Source organism: Varanus komodoensis, unplaced genomic scaffold (assembly GCF_004798865.1).
Source record: "Varanus komodoensis strain SLA01 unplaced genomic scaffold, ASM479886v1 scaffold18_3, whole genome shotgun sequence".
Classification (NCBI taxonomy): Eukaryota; Metazoa; Chordata; class Lepidosauria; order Squamata; family Varanidae; genus Varanus; species Varanus komodoensis.
In genome coordinates this window covers 2,736,027-2,750,535 of record NW_025335549.1, presented here as the reverse complement: position 1 = coordinate 2,750,535, position 14,509 = coordinate 2,736,027, and the positions used below count along the sequence as shown (strand labels likewise).

Below are 14,509 nucleotides of genomic sequence, written 5' to 3'. Positions count from 1 at the left end.
CAAACATTAGCTCTCTGGGGTTTCAAGAAGGAGTTTTTCCAGCCCAACCTGGAGATGCTGGGAATTGAATCTGGGACTTCCTGCACACAAAGCATGTGCTCAGTTCCAGAAGGGTTGCGTATTCATTTCAGTTCAGCTTTTTAATAGCATATGCCAAGATCACAGTTTCTGGACCAAATACACAGTCAGCATCCATACATGGGAGCCAGCCACTGCAGAATCAGCCAATGGCCCTTCACGCGGAAAGTTTCTCAAAGGGAAGAGGCCCAGACCTGCCAGTCTTAGGGGAAACCTCTGCACATTGCTGAGACAACAGCCCTTCCTTGGCAAGTCCCAACCAGCATAGATCTGTCCAGGGTCCTGAAAGACCTGCCCTCTAGTAAAGTTGTAAAATCATCCAACATGGCTGTACCTCGCCCTTCTAGTAAGTAAGTAGCAAGTTACTTACTACTGGAGTACCAGATGTCTGCCACTCGTATCCCTCCTCAATTTCCCCAGAGGCTTTTCCATCTTTTTGTCCTTACCACAGAAAATCAGTTAAGGGAATACAACAAAATTGCAGCATGATGTCTTCCAGAGACCCAGTATGGTGTTGTGCTCAGTGTACTGGACTGGGGAGTGGGGACCCGGGATTCTAGTCGCTGCTCAGCCATGAAGCTCACAGAGTGACTTGGGGCCAGCCACTGGCTTTCAGCCTAACCTACCTCGCAGAGTGGTTGTTGTGAGGATAAAATAGAGAAAAGAGGAAGAGGACATAGTAGCCGCAGGGCTGAGAACCCACCGGCTGAAACCCTGCCCCACTGATGAAAGAGCCACATGTTTTGGGTGGCATATCATGAAGGAACCCACGAATTTGCAATTACGTTCTAAAGAGTTTCCATTTCGCATAACCCAGTAACACACATGTACACTCTTTATTGACTGACAATGGGTCTGGATGTAGCACAAGCATTCAGTCAGCTGTAATGCTAAGTGACACCCAACAAGAGCATAAGATATGTAGGTCAGGAAGGCGACTGTGCAACTGTGACCTACATTATCACCTCGTTATTTTGGCAGTGAGAGGAGGTGGCCATCTCGCCAAGGTAAACACGACTGAAGACACATACTGAAGGGAAGAAGTTGCTTTTGCTGTTTCCAAACAGCCAACTGTGGACGATGTCTCTCCACTGTGTTTAGTCGTACTGTCCCATCATGTCGTTTGCAGGTAACAATAAAGAAGCTGTCACAAAAAGGGATGTACAAATGCTTCTCTTAAACGTCAAAGCTGCTTGCCACATGAGATCTAACTCGCAGCCTTCATAAAGAAATTACATGTTGTCCTTTAAGCTTTTTTCCTCCTGCAGACCAAAGGCCAAGTGGAGAGCTCTGGGAGCCGCTATGGAGAACCCTTCCTCCAGATCTTACTCAGTGATGGAACACATACAATGGGAGGGCTGTTCCATACCACCCCCTTGGCTGTATCCTTCTTTAACCCAAGCTGACAGGGGGCAAGAATTGACCTGGTCTGAAAAACAAAATGGCAGAATGAGTATCAGGATGTGTCCTTTTCTTGTCTGCAGTTAAATATTTAGTTATTATCTAAAATCGTATAGCATGATATCATACAATACCATAGGCATTGGTACCATAGGCGACAGTGACACACGCGTTGGTGACTTCCCAACTTGACTTCTGTAACGCGCTCTACATGGGGCTGCCCTTGAAGACGGTCTGGATACTTCAATTGGTTCCAAATAGAGCTGCCAGGCTGCTGACGGGGACTGGGAGTTATGTTCACATGACTCCAGTTCTCCGTCAGCTTCACTGGCTTCCCATTGAAGTCCGGGCCCAATTCAAGGTGTTGGTGATGACCTATAAAGCCCTTAACGGCTTGGGTCCTGGTTACCTGAAGGAGCGCTTACGTCCATATATGCCCGCCCGCCCCTTGAGATCAGTGGGAGAGGCCCTTCTCTGGGAACCCTCCATGAAGGAAATTAGGAGGGTAAGTACTCGGAGGAGGGCTTTCTCTGTGGTGGTGCTCAATCTATGGAATGTGCTCCCCAGAGAGGTCCGCCTGGCGCCGTTGTTATTTGTTTTTCGGTGCCAGGCAAAGACCTTTTTTTCCAAACATTATTTTAATTGTTAATATTATTTATTTATTTTATTCTTTGGCCACTTAATTTATACTGTTAAATTATATTGTTTTATATTATGTCATTTATTTATGATTGTGAGCCGCCCCGAGGCTTTGGTGAATGGGGTGGCATAGACGTTCCCTAAATAAATAGATAAATAGGCATTGGCAAAACTGATACCCTGTCTTATTTCACATTGCCCTGAAAATAGCCTTTGGATGCTATGATCAAAAAAGCTTGGGAGAAAACAGGAATAAATGTTACTGTGAGAGGGTCTGAGTGACAGCTCTGCGGTAGGGAAAAAGAATTCCAGCAGCAAGCATGAGCTCAGGGGCCCACCTTCTTTCTCAATTGCAGGTCACCCTCCTGAGTCACTTCTGCTCCTGGTTCCAGCTGGTGGATCTTGGCATGCTTGTAATAAATGGAATAGATCCCACTGTAGTGTAGTGAAAGCAGAGCTCATGGATTTGCAGGGCTAGCATCCCTCACAGTTGCAGGGGTGGAGATGATGAAAACAAACTTGCCTAGCAAGGATATATCATCCCCAGGTGGGGGCAGCTCAGTCTCAAATGGGCAATTAGCTTTGCAGAACACTTGCTCCTGCTGGAGATGAACATCTCTGTCCAAAACTATTTGTAGGCCTCTTTTAAGAATGGGGAGCTTTCAAGCAAGTAACCCATTCTCAAGACAATCAGCTTGAAGGACCTCCATGCAGCTGATTTAACTGAATCAGTCCAGGTATACCGTTGCCTAAATACAGCTCGTTGTCAGATTCCGAGTAAATGTAGCCCATGCGTCCATCCCAACAAGATTCCATGCTCACGGCTGTGTAAGGACATGTCCTAAGGCAAGCAGTGACCCAATGTGAAGACCAGGAGTGGAGAGCAGGCTGCTCCGTAAGGCTGCTGGACAAAATTAATAGGAAGTATTCTTTAATTAAGCTCTGTGGAGGTGTGGAGAGGAAGCGAGAATGAATATTCCTTGGACTGCTGAAAGCATAGCAAAAGTTCCTGATTTACAATCATTCTGTTTCATAGTACTGATGCTGGAACACCCGTTCATCTTGTTGGTCTAATTTTGCCTTTCACAACTTGGTACATGCCAGATGTGTTGCCCATGTTGACTAGGGGATGATGGGAGTTGTAGTCAAACACATCAGGAAGGCATCTGGTTGGAAACAGCTAACTAGGAAAGGAGCACATGGCCTCGGACAGGCAAATTGTCATGTTAATTTCAGCCATGGAGTGCAGCAAAGGTGGTTTGTTTGCAAAATATAGTACCTCTATTATTCATCTAATTAATTTATGTATATATTGGGCTTATTTGTAGGCTGTTGTTCATTCTTATGGATACGAAAGAAGTGTATAGCAGGCATGAATAAAATAAAGCACATCAAATACAAATACAGCAAAGCAAAAATCTTCATAACAAATAAACTAGTATGAGACCATGGACTAAAGACTGCATTGAAGTATGAGTGACCAATCTGAGCTTCTTGGGCAAATAAACATGTTTTCGATCTGAGGCTGAAAAGACTGCCATGCTGGGCCTAGCTGGGGTGGCCGCCAGAGAAAAGGCCTGGGGCAAAATTCAGGGCAGGCCCACCTTCCATTCCATATACAAAAGCCACCTGGTCTGACAGGCAGCTTGCTTGGGTTTGGCCTGTTGGGGCCACTTTCTCCCCAATGCCCAAAGGCAGCAGGCGAGCACAAGAGGCGAGGGGCAGGACGTGGGACACACAACTATCTTGCTCCGGCACCTTCTGCCCACCACCCAGCATTCGCGGCCTGGGATGCCTGTCTTCCTCTGCCAGCTAGGAGGGCCAGCCCTGACAGAGCAGGGCCCTCCCCATTCCTGGCCATATCATGCGTTTCCCCAGAAGGCCACTCTGGCAAGGCCACTTTGTGGGCAAGCGGGGGAGGGTGCCGAGCCAGTAGGGATGGGCAGCTCTGCTGCCTCTGTTTCCACCCACCCAATTTCTATCCTGCCCAGAAGCTGAAGCTCTCTGGGCCTTCCACAACAGTCAGCCTCGAGCATTGGCTTTCAAGGAGCTATTGATGGTCAACTTTGGTTGAAGCTTATGCATTATTGCTGGGAAGTTGGATGCTTTTTGTTCAAAGCCATGCATGTGGGATCTAAAAATGGGAAGATACATTCTTTAACAATGCAGGGGATGATAAGGACCCCACTGGAGACTGCAGGTGCCATCAGTACTGGGCCCAGTCTCTGCAGCTGTGGAGCAGGGGACTCTCTGAGAGCCTGCACTGCCCGATGTCCACCCATCCCACCCATGAGCAGCTCAAGGCACATAAAAGAAGCCACACAAGCCCATACCCTTTATACCAGCCTTCCCCAACCCCATATGCTCCAGATTTGTTAGACTACCATTTCAAGCTTCCTGCAGAGAGCTAGGCTGTAGTCCAATGCATCTGCAGGGCATGAGGCTGAAGAAGAACTTAGGCAAAGCATCCATTCTGCTTCTCTTCTTGCAGAATTTGGGGGATTTCTGCACATCATTATGATTTCTCTGAACAAGTGTAACAGGCAGCCCTTGGATGAAGAACAATGAAGCCAAAAGTAGAGCTTCTGGGATGCACACAAGCATTTCCTGCTTCTTCTGCAAGATGCCCTGGCTGAGTTTTCTGGAATTATGCAAGTAACAGTTCCTCAGCTATTTTACTCAACCTTCCCCCTCTCCTGCTCTGATTTAATGACACACTTCTGCTCAAGTCACAGTGACCATATTTTCCTTCCTTTTTTCTTTAAGAGAGTGGCACATTTCCTACCACCACCTCATCAAAACCCTCTTACGTTTATTAACCTCGCACAGTTAATAAATCTGGCATTCTTTTTGCAAGCATTAATATAAACAACAGGAAAAACACACCACTGATAAAAATGAGATCACAAAGTGCCTGTCGCAACAGGAGAAAACTGATAATAGAGACCTCTGCCCAGAAGTCCCTCTGACTTCCCCACACTTTTCGTACACCTTCCTGAAAATAGAGTGAACATATTGCAGGAGTGTTTAAGATCTCAGTAGCAAGCTGTAATCTTTGAGAGGCTCATGAAGATGTCTTTGCCTTACTTGTAATGTAATTAAAGCCACAGAGTGTCATATCTTCTATAACAATTGGGGATTAGTGTCTGCATAACACAGCCAGCAGCCCACCATGGATTCCAAAGTGCAAGGCTGGCTCCAGGATTCAGAGCTCTTGGACAATGCAGCCTCCCGTTGAGAGAGGGGGGTTTACGAACCAAGCTATCCCCCCACCCCACTTGCAATGACCTTGGATGCTTTATGCCAGGAATGGGGACAGTCTGTCATGTAAGAGCTGCAACCAGGCTTGTAGGGGGTCATACTTCTATCGTGGGTGGGACCAGAGTCAAAAGTGGGCAGAGCTATGAAGGGGATTCCAACTTTTGCTTGACAAGCGCTTGTCATCCTTCCCTGGCCTCCGTCAACTTTGCAGCTGGATCTGCCTCTCTCCTGAGCTCAGGTACCAGTGTGACTCAGAACAAGAAACAGCAGTGCCACGGCCTCCCAGCTGAATCAGCATGCCCGTGGGAGCAGAGATGAGATGGGAGGAGGATGGCTACTAGTCCAGGGGGCTACATGCTCCCCTCACAGTTTCAGAGGTGGTGTGACCAGGTGCACTGGTGCTTGCACTCCTGCCTGGCTTGTGTGTTTCCTTTGGGCCCCTGTGGGAATGGAGTGCTGGACTTTATAGCCTATGGGGCTGACCCCCTTCCCAAAGTAGGTTCACCACCATGGATAAAGCTCAGAATAAAATGCATGCATTGGATGAGGAGCCCTGCTGGCATTGGAGCCCCTGTGTCTCCTGCCCCATGAAGCAGGGAGAGCAGACACATTATAAGCACCCACACATCTGGGGGGCTCTTTTGGTCTCAAAGATCAAAAGGCATTCGGAAATGTTCTGGGGAGGCTGGGAAATCGCAGCTAGAAAGTCTCTGGCGCAGAGTGGAATCATCGCCTGTTTCCTCGAACCAGGGAAAATCCCCAGGAAAGCCTCCAGCCAGCGTGTCTCATCACATGGTCCAAGCACTGGCTGTGAAGCGTAAGTGTGGACACGCAGAGGCATGCATGTGCGCATGAGGAGGGACATGTCAAGTGGGTTCAGTCTAGCACAGGCAAGCATATTTTCACATGCATTCATTTTAAGCCGTCAAGTAGCATGTCTCTCCCCCTCCCCTTTGCATCTCAGGATGTTGATGGGAACATGTGCGCAACAGGAGAAATACTGACTGGGCCCGCTTGGTTATCCTGTTTATTCTCCCAAAGCTTGTGCTTCTTACACACACACACGAATGAATCAGCAGCCAGATACGTCTATGTTAAAAGTGCGGAACTTCCATCTGCCTGTGGGACAAATTCCTTTCTGAAATGGGTCTGACCAAAGGCGAAGGGGGCAGAGACAGAATTCCACAACAAAACCAACCAAACCTCAGCCACTTTTAGCTTATTGCCAGTAACAAAGCCTTATGAGAGACAAACATAGCACAAAAGCTTGGCATACAAGGTCACAGGTGATGGGGAAGAAAAATGAAAATAATCAGTCGCCTTCCAGCAGGGGTGCTGGAATGGCCCCATCTCATCTCCCCCCTCCCTCTGTATGGCCTTAAAGGGATCCACATATTATATATATGCCACCTACAGTTGGCTTTCATTTAGTAATAAAAGAATTGCCCCCTTTTTTCCTTCCAAAATATAAGGAAACAATGTTTACATCTGATCATTTACAGCCATTTACACAAATTTAAATCATGCCACTTTTCATTTGAAACTTGCTCCTGCACTTGAGCTGTCTCAGAAGATGAAAAAGTCAACACAGGAAATGTTGGAGCTGTAATAACCACAGAAAGTTACTCAGCATACCTCAAACTGCAAACAATGCACGCCGCTGGCGGCTTTTTGGGTGCAAAAGGATCAGCCCTTGTGACAGATTGCAATCGGGAGATAACCCGCCAGCCGACTGAGGTAACTTGGCTTGAAAAGAACCATCCAGAACCATCTTTGCAAACCTTATTTTAAAACAATACATGGCATAATGTTCTTGAAAACAAAGCCACAAGGTATGCTTTGTCCATTAAGGCTTCCTTCCAAACTAGACTTCAGAAACTTTCAAAAGAGCAAGTTGAAGGCATCAAACGGAGTTCAATTTGGGTGGCCTTTCCCCTGAAGACACATGGGCTCGGAGAAGCAGGCTGCCAGAGTGGAGGGATTTATCTGGGTTGCTGGTGGGCAGAAGAAGGATTTTGAGCAAAAAGGATGACTGTAGTGGGGTTGGTTTTCTTCTCCCTTGGATTATTTTTTAAACTGGTCAAGTGAAGAAATACAAGCTTCAATGAAACAAAAAACAGAGCCCTGGAATAATCAGGGAGATCTTTTCTCATCTTTGCTTTCCTCTTGAAATAACAGATTATGGGTTCAGTCCTATAGTCCATGTCTATCAAAGGGTGCAATTCACCATAATTCACAGTTTGTATGGCTTGACCTCAACTCGGTGTCCACCAGCCATTTTGAATTCCAGCTCCCATCAGGCCTAGCCAGTATGGCTAAGGGCCAGGAATGCTGGAAGTTGTAGTCCAAAACATGCCAGTTCGGGGTAGTGTGGTTTGCAAATGATCTAAAAGAGATTTGAATAGCTGAAACATTATGAAATCCATTTCAAAGCCAACTTTTCCAAAACAAAAGTAAAACAGAACAACAAAAGGCTGCTATTCAACTGGAACATTAACTGGCTTTCTTAAACCCTTGACCATTTCGTCTTGGTCAATGTGATTTCTGCTGACTGCAAACCAACTTGCTATAAATGTTAATAGCGGAGTGGTCAGAACTGCAGGAATATGGTTTCTGATTCTGATTGCCCTAATTCTCCATGTTTCCAACCAGAAAGGAGCAATCATGTTTGGCCATCCAGATGTCTTGGAGTACAACTGCCATTGTGGAGTAGCCAGGTTGTCCTACTTTGCAGAGGACAGATCTCTGTTTGAAGGTGATCTGTTATTGAAGGGCCAAGTCTGGTTACAGTGGAAAAACCAGAAGGAGGGAAGTGATGACCTCTTGGAAGACTTGCTCATGGCCTGGCTACTTCATGGGTAAGCAACTCATGAACTTGTCTCACATGCAAAGCAGCTCTCCTTGTGTCCAGTTCTGGGCACTGTGCTTTATTGTGTATTTCATTTCTATGCTTCCCCATAACCTGAAGGTTCTCTGGGAAGCTTACAAATGCTAAACAGCATAAAACATAGATAAAATACAGTAAAACCATTGATAATCCATGAAAATAGGGAAAAAATGAAATACTTAATAACATCACATAATAAAATGTATGCGCACACACCAATAAGCACAGCCAATAAATTAACCAAAATTAAATAATCCATAACAAAATATAAAGTATTAGATTAAATAAAATTAATTAGCCAACAACTTGTTTAAATAAAAAAAGTTTTCACTTGGTGCCTAAAAGAACGAAGAGATGGCATCAGCCATAGAAGGAGGAGGAGGACAGTTAAAATGAGTTCTATGAGGGTAACTCCATACGTTTAACCCAGAGAACACTGATGGGGCAGATGGGGCTGTAAACAGCACGTTTCAAGACCGGAACAGCTGTCACCAAAAAGCAGGTGGGACGTGTTTCCTGCTGTTCCAGAGGGCAGAACTAGAACTCACTGGCCTAAGCAACAGCGTGGCCAATTTCCGTCGACCATCAGAGGAAACATATTGATGGTAAACGCGGTTTGACAGGGGAAGGCATGGCCTACAGGCCTGGTGGGTGAGCTGCCCCTCCCTAGAAAGCTTCAAGAGGCTGAGTTCCTGGATAGAGCCAGAGGCAGGACAAGATGTCCTCCAGCAGACCTCTTCGATATCTAAGATCCAGTGTTGATGTATGCATCGAGATGCAGCTATTTCTGCAAGCACCACCCCCAGCTCCACAACATCAAACCTCTGAAACATTCTTAAGAGTTCTTTGTTTGTTGGAAAGGAAACTCTTGTGGTTGGTTTACGAATGCGCTCACTAGAGAAGCTGGTACAACACTAACTGCTGCAGAGAACACAAGCAAAAGAGCAAAGCAACAGGCTGTTCCATCGGAGAAGGACCTCCATCAAAGTGAAACACTTCCCAGCTTGCGTTATGACTGGTGCCCACTCTCTGAATTCAGGATGAAGGTCAAAAGTCACCTCTTTTGGATGTGTCACTGTTGTGGTTTTTAAGGGGTTTCTATGTCTTTGTGTGTTTGTGCTGGGTGTGTTGTTGTCTGGTTCAATAAAAAAAAAAACCCTCCCTTGATTCCCTCCGACCACTAGAAAGGAAGTATAGAGATGCTTATTCATAAGCTTATGAATACATAAATCCCTTGCAAACTCTGCTGATGTGAAAACAGGAAAATGAAGATGAGCCTCCCTTATTTCATCTGCCACATGTTGGAGAAGGGGAAACTACTGAGATGTTTACCCGGCATCCAAGCTGGCACTAATGATTTCTCCATACAGCACCCGCCCTGCTTTTCTGTTTACTAAGTATGCCTATCTCGCAAGGAACTCTCTCTCCCTGGTAAATCAGGGCCGCTGTTCATCCCATCGCTGTCTTTTGGGGTGCTCAGTTAAAGGTCTTTTCATGTCAGTTACTAGTTTTGTCATCCTTCAGGGTTCAGAGACTTCCCTGGAACAGCGGTAGGGCAACTCTTCCAGCAGGAGCCTCTGCTCTCTGAGAATGTTCAAATCCCCAAATATGTATTTATATTTGAAAAGGGTACATTTTCACAAAAATCCCCATTTTCTTGCTTTATTTTATGTGTGGAAAGTACACATCTCAGTGGACTCCTTTTGGTTTTTTAAAGACATGCTTGTCCCTGTCTGAGTGGAAAAAAGAGGACAAAACCAAACATGGGAAACAGGACAAGCTGAGCTTCTTGGTGGTGTTTGCAGAAAGCTGGGGTTTGCAGAATTCACTTGCTGTGCCTCCCTAGGGGCCCATTCGATCTTTGCATGTTGGACTGCTCTCAGGACGTCATTAGACCAGACGAGGCCTCTCAGTGGAAGACCATGCCAGGTGCAGCAAGGTCCTAAGGCTGCACTAGGATCTACTGACTAAAGGCCTTGCAGATGCTTCTGGACTACAACTCCCATCAGCAATAGCCAGTACAGCCCATGTTGGGGGCAATGGGAGATGTAGAAATAAGACCGGAGGCAGGTTCACCCAACTGCAGGAGTGGCTTATTTCTGCTCCCTTTGTGTTCTGGTCATGAGCAAGTGCTAACATCACTGCCTGTCCCAGGGTGGCGTGTCACGCGATGCACACCCAGTCAGGGTGGCTTGTTGCCATGGGTAACAAACCACCCAGAATCCACAGGCTGTTTTGGCATTGTGCCGGTTCACACAACATGATAAGCCGTGTTGGCAGAGGAATAATCACGCCCGTCTCCCGTTGCCTGAGCAGCATGTGTGGGGAGTGGAAATGATTCTCAGGGGTTTATTTCCCCTCGTTTGGGCAAACCAAGCCACCCTCTCCCTGAAAGCACAAACCCTCGCAGTCATTTATATTTCTCTCTAGTAAACAGAAGCTAACACTGCAGAACACGCACAGCATGGGTGCTCCACCTTATTTGTGGATTCTCACTGCCTTTTCCCTCTGTCCTTAGAAAGCAAGGCAGCCAAGGAAGGATTCCTTCTCCACTTTCCTCCAGGAGTTTAAGAAAGGGCAAGTTTAATCAGAAATGCCTTTTCTGTCACAGCGCTGCCCATATTTGGGTTTTGAGTTTTTGTTTTTCTTACCATTTAAGCCGGGCAGGTCACAGCAGTAAGCATGCTCAGAAGAGGGAGCGAGGGAGGAAAGGAGGGAGGGAGGGCCAGAAAGGACTCCCTGGCAAGCAGTTGGAACTTGCTGTTCCTGACCCAGTAACCTACTTTCCAGAGCACCACGTAACTGCAAAACCATCTCCAGCTCTCAGAGAGAGAGAGAGAGAGAGAGAGAGAGAGAGAGAGAGAGAGAGAGAACCTCTTATTTAACTCCTACAAGCAGATCAGGCCAGACAGCCGCAGCGGTGTCGGGGAAGGATGTTGATGGCATATGGTCATCGCTCTTCTTCAACTTCACTTTGACCACAAAAAATCATTGCCGTGACTAGACAGGAACGCGAGAGGAGATTTCCAGCTTGAAGTCATTCAGGACTACCGTCTGGTTTGTGGGACCTCCTCTCAGCATGCGGATTTCTTGCAAAGGAGCCAGTCGGAGAATTTGTGCACTGAAGAGTAATTTTTCTCCCTTCAAACCACTGCTAACTGCTCCAATTATCCTATCCCCATTATTGCTACTCCTATTATTGCTGTTGGAAATCAACAAGTTACACAATGCATTAATCATAGCTGTTAATGAGATCAATAAACCCTGTCTTTCTCTCTCTCTCTCACACACACACACGTTAGTCAAATCATGCTTCCCTGAGTAAAAGCAATAGGAAGGAAACTTGGCACAGAAGGAAACTGGGATGGAGCCCATTTGCCTTCATCCTGTAATTCAAGTATTGGGCAGGGACTCCAGAAGAATTATTACAAACCTACACAGGAAACAACCACAGACCTGATCTGATCATTTGTCTATCAAACTCAGTCTCTTACCCAACCAGAATCTACCTGGACACATTGGTCAATACCTCTCACTGCTACCTGCAAGGCAGACTCAGGCAGGGGCAACAAGAGAGGAACTTCCGTGGCAGCCCCCAGCTGTGGAATCGTCTCCCTGCCGCAGCTGAGCTGGCACCAGCTCTGTCATCTTTTCAGCATCAGATAAAGGTGCCTCTGATGGGTATTTAATAGTATGGCAAAAGATTTATGTCAGTAGTTTTAAACAGGTCCTGTATGCATAGAACTTGTTTTAGGTATTAGGTTGTTTTTAAACATTGCCTATGGGAAAAAGAGGACAGGTTATTGGATGGCCAGGGGTTATGGAGCTGTGCATTGTGAACTGCCCGAAAAGCTTTGGCTGTAAAGAAATTGAATAAATAATTAAAAATAAGATCATTGTCTACTCTGACTGGCATCTTTGCATCACCTGCCACCTGATTTAACTGGAGTTGCTGGGAACTGAACCTCAAACTTTCTGCATACAAGCAGCATGCTTTCCTGCTGAAGGGTAGCCAGCTTTTCTCTGTTCTTATTATCCTCATCAGGAAATTATGTACCAAACAGAGCACCATCTTGAGTTGTGAATTGTGAGTGCTTTGTTACCTCCATTGCCTTCAGTAAACACAAACATCCATGTTTCATTGACAACACAAGGTTCAGCAAAAACCCATGAGTGTGGGTCATCACATTTTCTGAGCACAGTGGCAAAAATACTGAGCTAGATAGATCTGGATTTTTGCTTTTTTTCCCTCAGTAGAAAGCAGTGTTGTGGATAAGATGTCCATGTGATCTCGCAGGCCTGCTTCTGAGTATAGTCTTTAACCTAAGGACTGTGGCTCAGTGCAGCAGCGCACCTGCTCTGCATGCAGAAGGTGCCCAAGTGGGGCTGGAAAAATCTCAGCCTGAAACCTATTGCTGCCAGCCAGTGCTGACACTATTGGCTGGTCTGGACCACTGGTCTGACTGAGCAGAAAACTGTTGCCTATGTTCCAATAATTCCTCATCATCCAGTAAACAGCATCTTCCACTTTTAAAAGAAAAGAATGATCAAGAGAGATGTGCCACATGCCCGTTGGATTAGCTTTTATCATGAAAACACTTGTTTTAAATGAAATGCTGCCCTCTGGTTAATTTCCTCTCCTCCCCCTGCTTAGGAAAAGCAATCTTCTCCAGTCATCTAGCAGCAGGAACAGGACTAAAAAAATGGAATGGAAGCAGGTTTACCAGGCAAAATTTTCAGTGGTTCATTCAAAAAGACCTAAAATTCTTTCTCACCATTGCACTGGCCAACGTATATTTTAATTTTCCACAGTTTGGATGTTGGCGTGAACATGAAGGATGCAGGAGTAACAGGAGCTAAAGATAGAATTTGTATAAAAGGTTTCCAAATACTGCAGCTAACACTGTTTTCTGCTTGTGTCGTGCACTTCCCTATCATGCTGCTGGTGCCCCTGCATAGCTGTGCATTTCCATTTTCCTTTAACTAAGAGTCATCCCCAGTGAAGTCACTCGTTTCAGCTTCTTAAGCTAACCCAAATGATGACATTCTGAATAACTGTTTGATGATGAAAAGCTACTTCGTGGGCAGCTCTCATGCCAGTGTTGCCTTCCACTCAGTTCCCAACAGTGGTGGCTGAAGCAGCACAAAACACTATTAATATTTTACAAATTGGGACACTCTTACCCTGTGCCCAGTTCCAACCCCCACAAATTACGTCAGCCGCAAAGGGGTGGTTTCTCCCCTACATGCCTGCTGAAAGGATCCTTCTCCATCCAAAGTGAGCTCCTTGTTTTCTCACCCAACCCTATTTTATCCTCACAACAATCCTACAAGGTAGGTTAGGCTCCAGTGACACTACACCGTACTGCCTTTTACACAGGTGAGCATCCAAAAACACAGGGATATTCCCTGGCAGCATTACTGCAATGCAAACAGCACAGATTTCCTGCAAAAATTTGCAATTTCTATAACAGATTCACTCTTCCCTGCCTTCCCCTGCTTTCATTTAGACCCCCGCACTCTCCCCAGCCAGAAATGGATTCAGCTAAAATAAGAGCAAAACCAGACCTTGCTACACACTAGCCTTTTAGGACCTGGTACCTCCCGTGTCTGGGCCATCAACTCCCATCAACCCAGCCAACATGACCAATTTGGGACATCGTAGCCCAAAACTTTTAGAAGGTACTTGGTTGGGGGAAGCCGGTATCTATAGATGGATAAAAGCTTGGGCTGATGCATCAACTCAAAAATGGAGATTGCAATCCCATGTATGTTTAGGCAGCCAAAAGCCTGGCAACTCCCAGCATTCCTGGGCTTCTTCCTGTTTAAAAGTGCACAGAATTACATCTTGAGCAACTGGATCTTGAGCAGCCCCAGTTCAAATCACTCCTCTACCATTAACTCCGTGGCTGGGTTCCAACAGCACATACTCAGGGGTTGGGTAAGGTTGAAATGCAGGTTCTGAACCCAGCCAAACGACAAGCCACAGGTTCCCTTCACAGGTTGTTCAGGTTAACAAGCCATGGCTTGTTAGCCCAGTTGGGTTCAGGCAACACAGGAAAAAACCATGCAATGACAACCTGCACTGAACCCTTGTGTTGTTTGAAGCAAGCCTGCCTCATCTCCAATGCAGGTCTACAGGAATGAGTCCCAGCTCCTTTCTCACAAGGCTTCTCTTCTTGTCTTCTGACTTCTTCAGATGCTGCTTTCTTTCCGGTCTTTTGCACAGGAAATGTGTCTCCT

At 46.1% G+C, this 14,509-nt stretch overlaps 1 long non-coding RNA gene across 1 annotated transcript; it reads right to left on the bottom strand.

Moving 5' to 3' along the window:
• Positions 1-895: 895 nt before the first annotated feature.
• On the bottom strand, positions 896-6,736 carry LOC123021961. Its single transcript, XR_006414434.1, has 2 exons — positions 2,457-6,736; positions 896-1,507 (listed from the first exon to the last, which is right to left on the bottom strand). It is a non-coding gene; the product is annotated as an uncharacterized LOC123021961 (long non-coding RNA).
• Between the last annotated feature and the right edge of the window lie 7,773 nt (positions 6,737-14,509).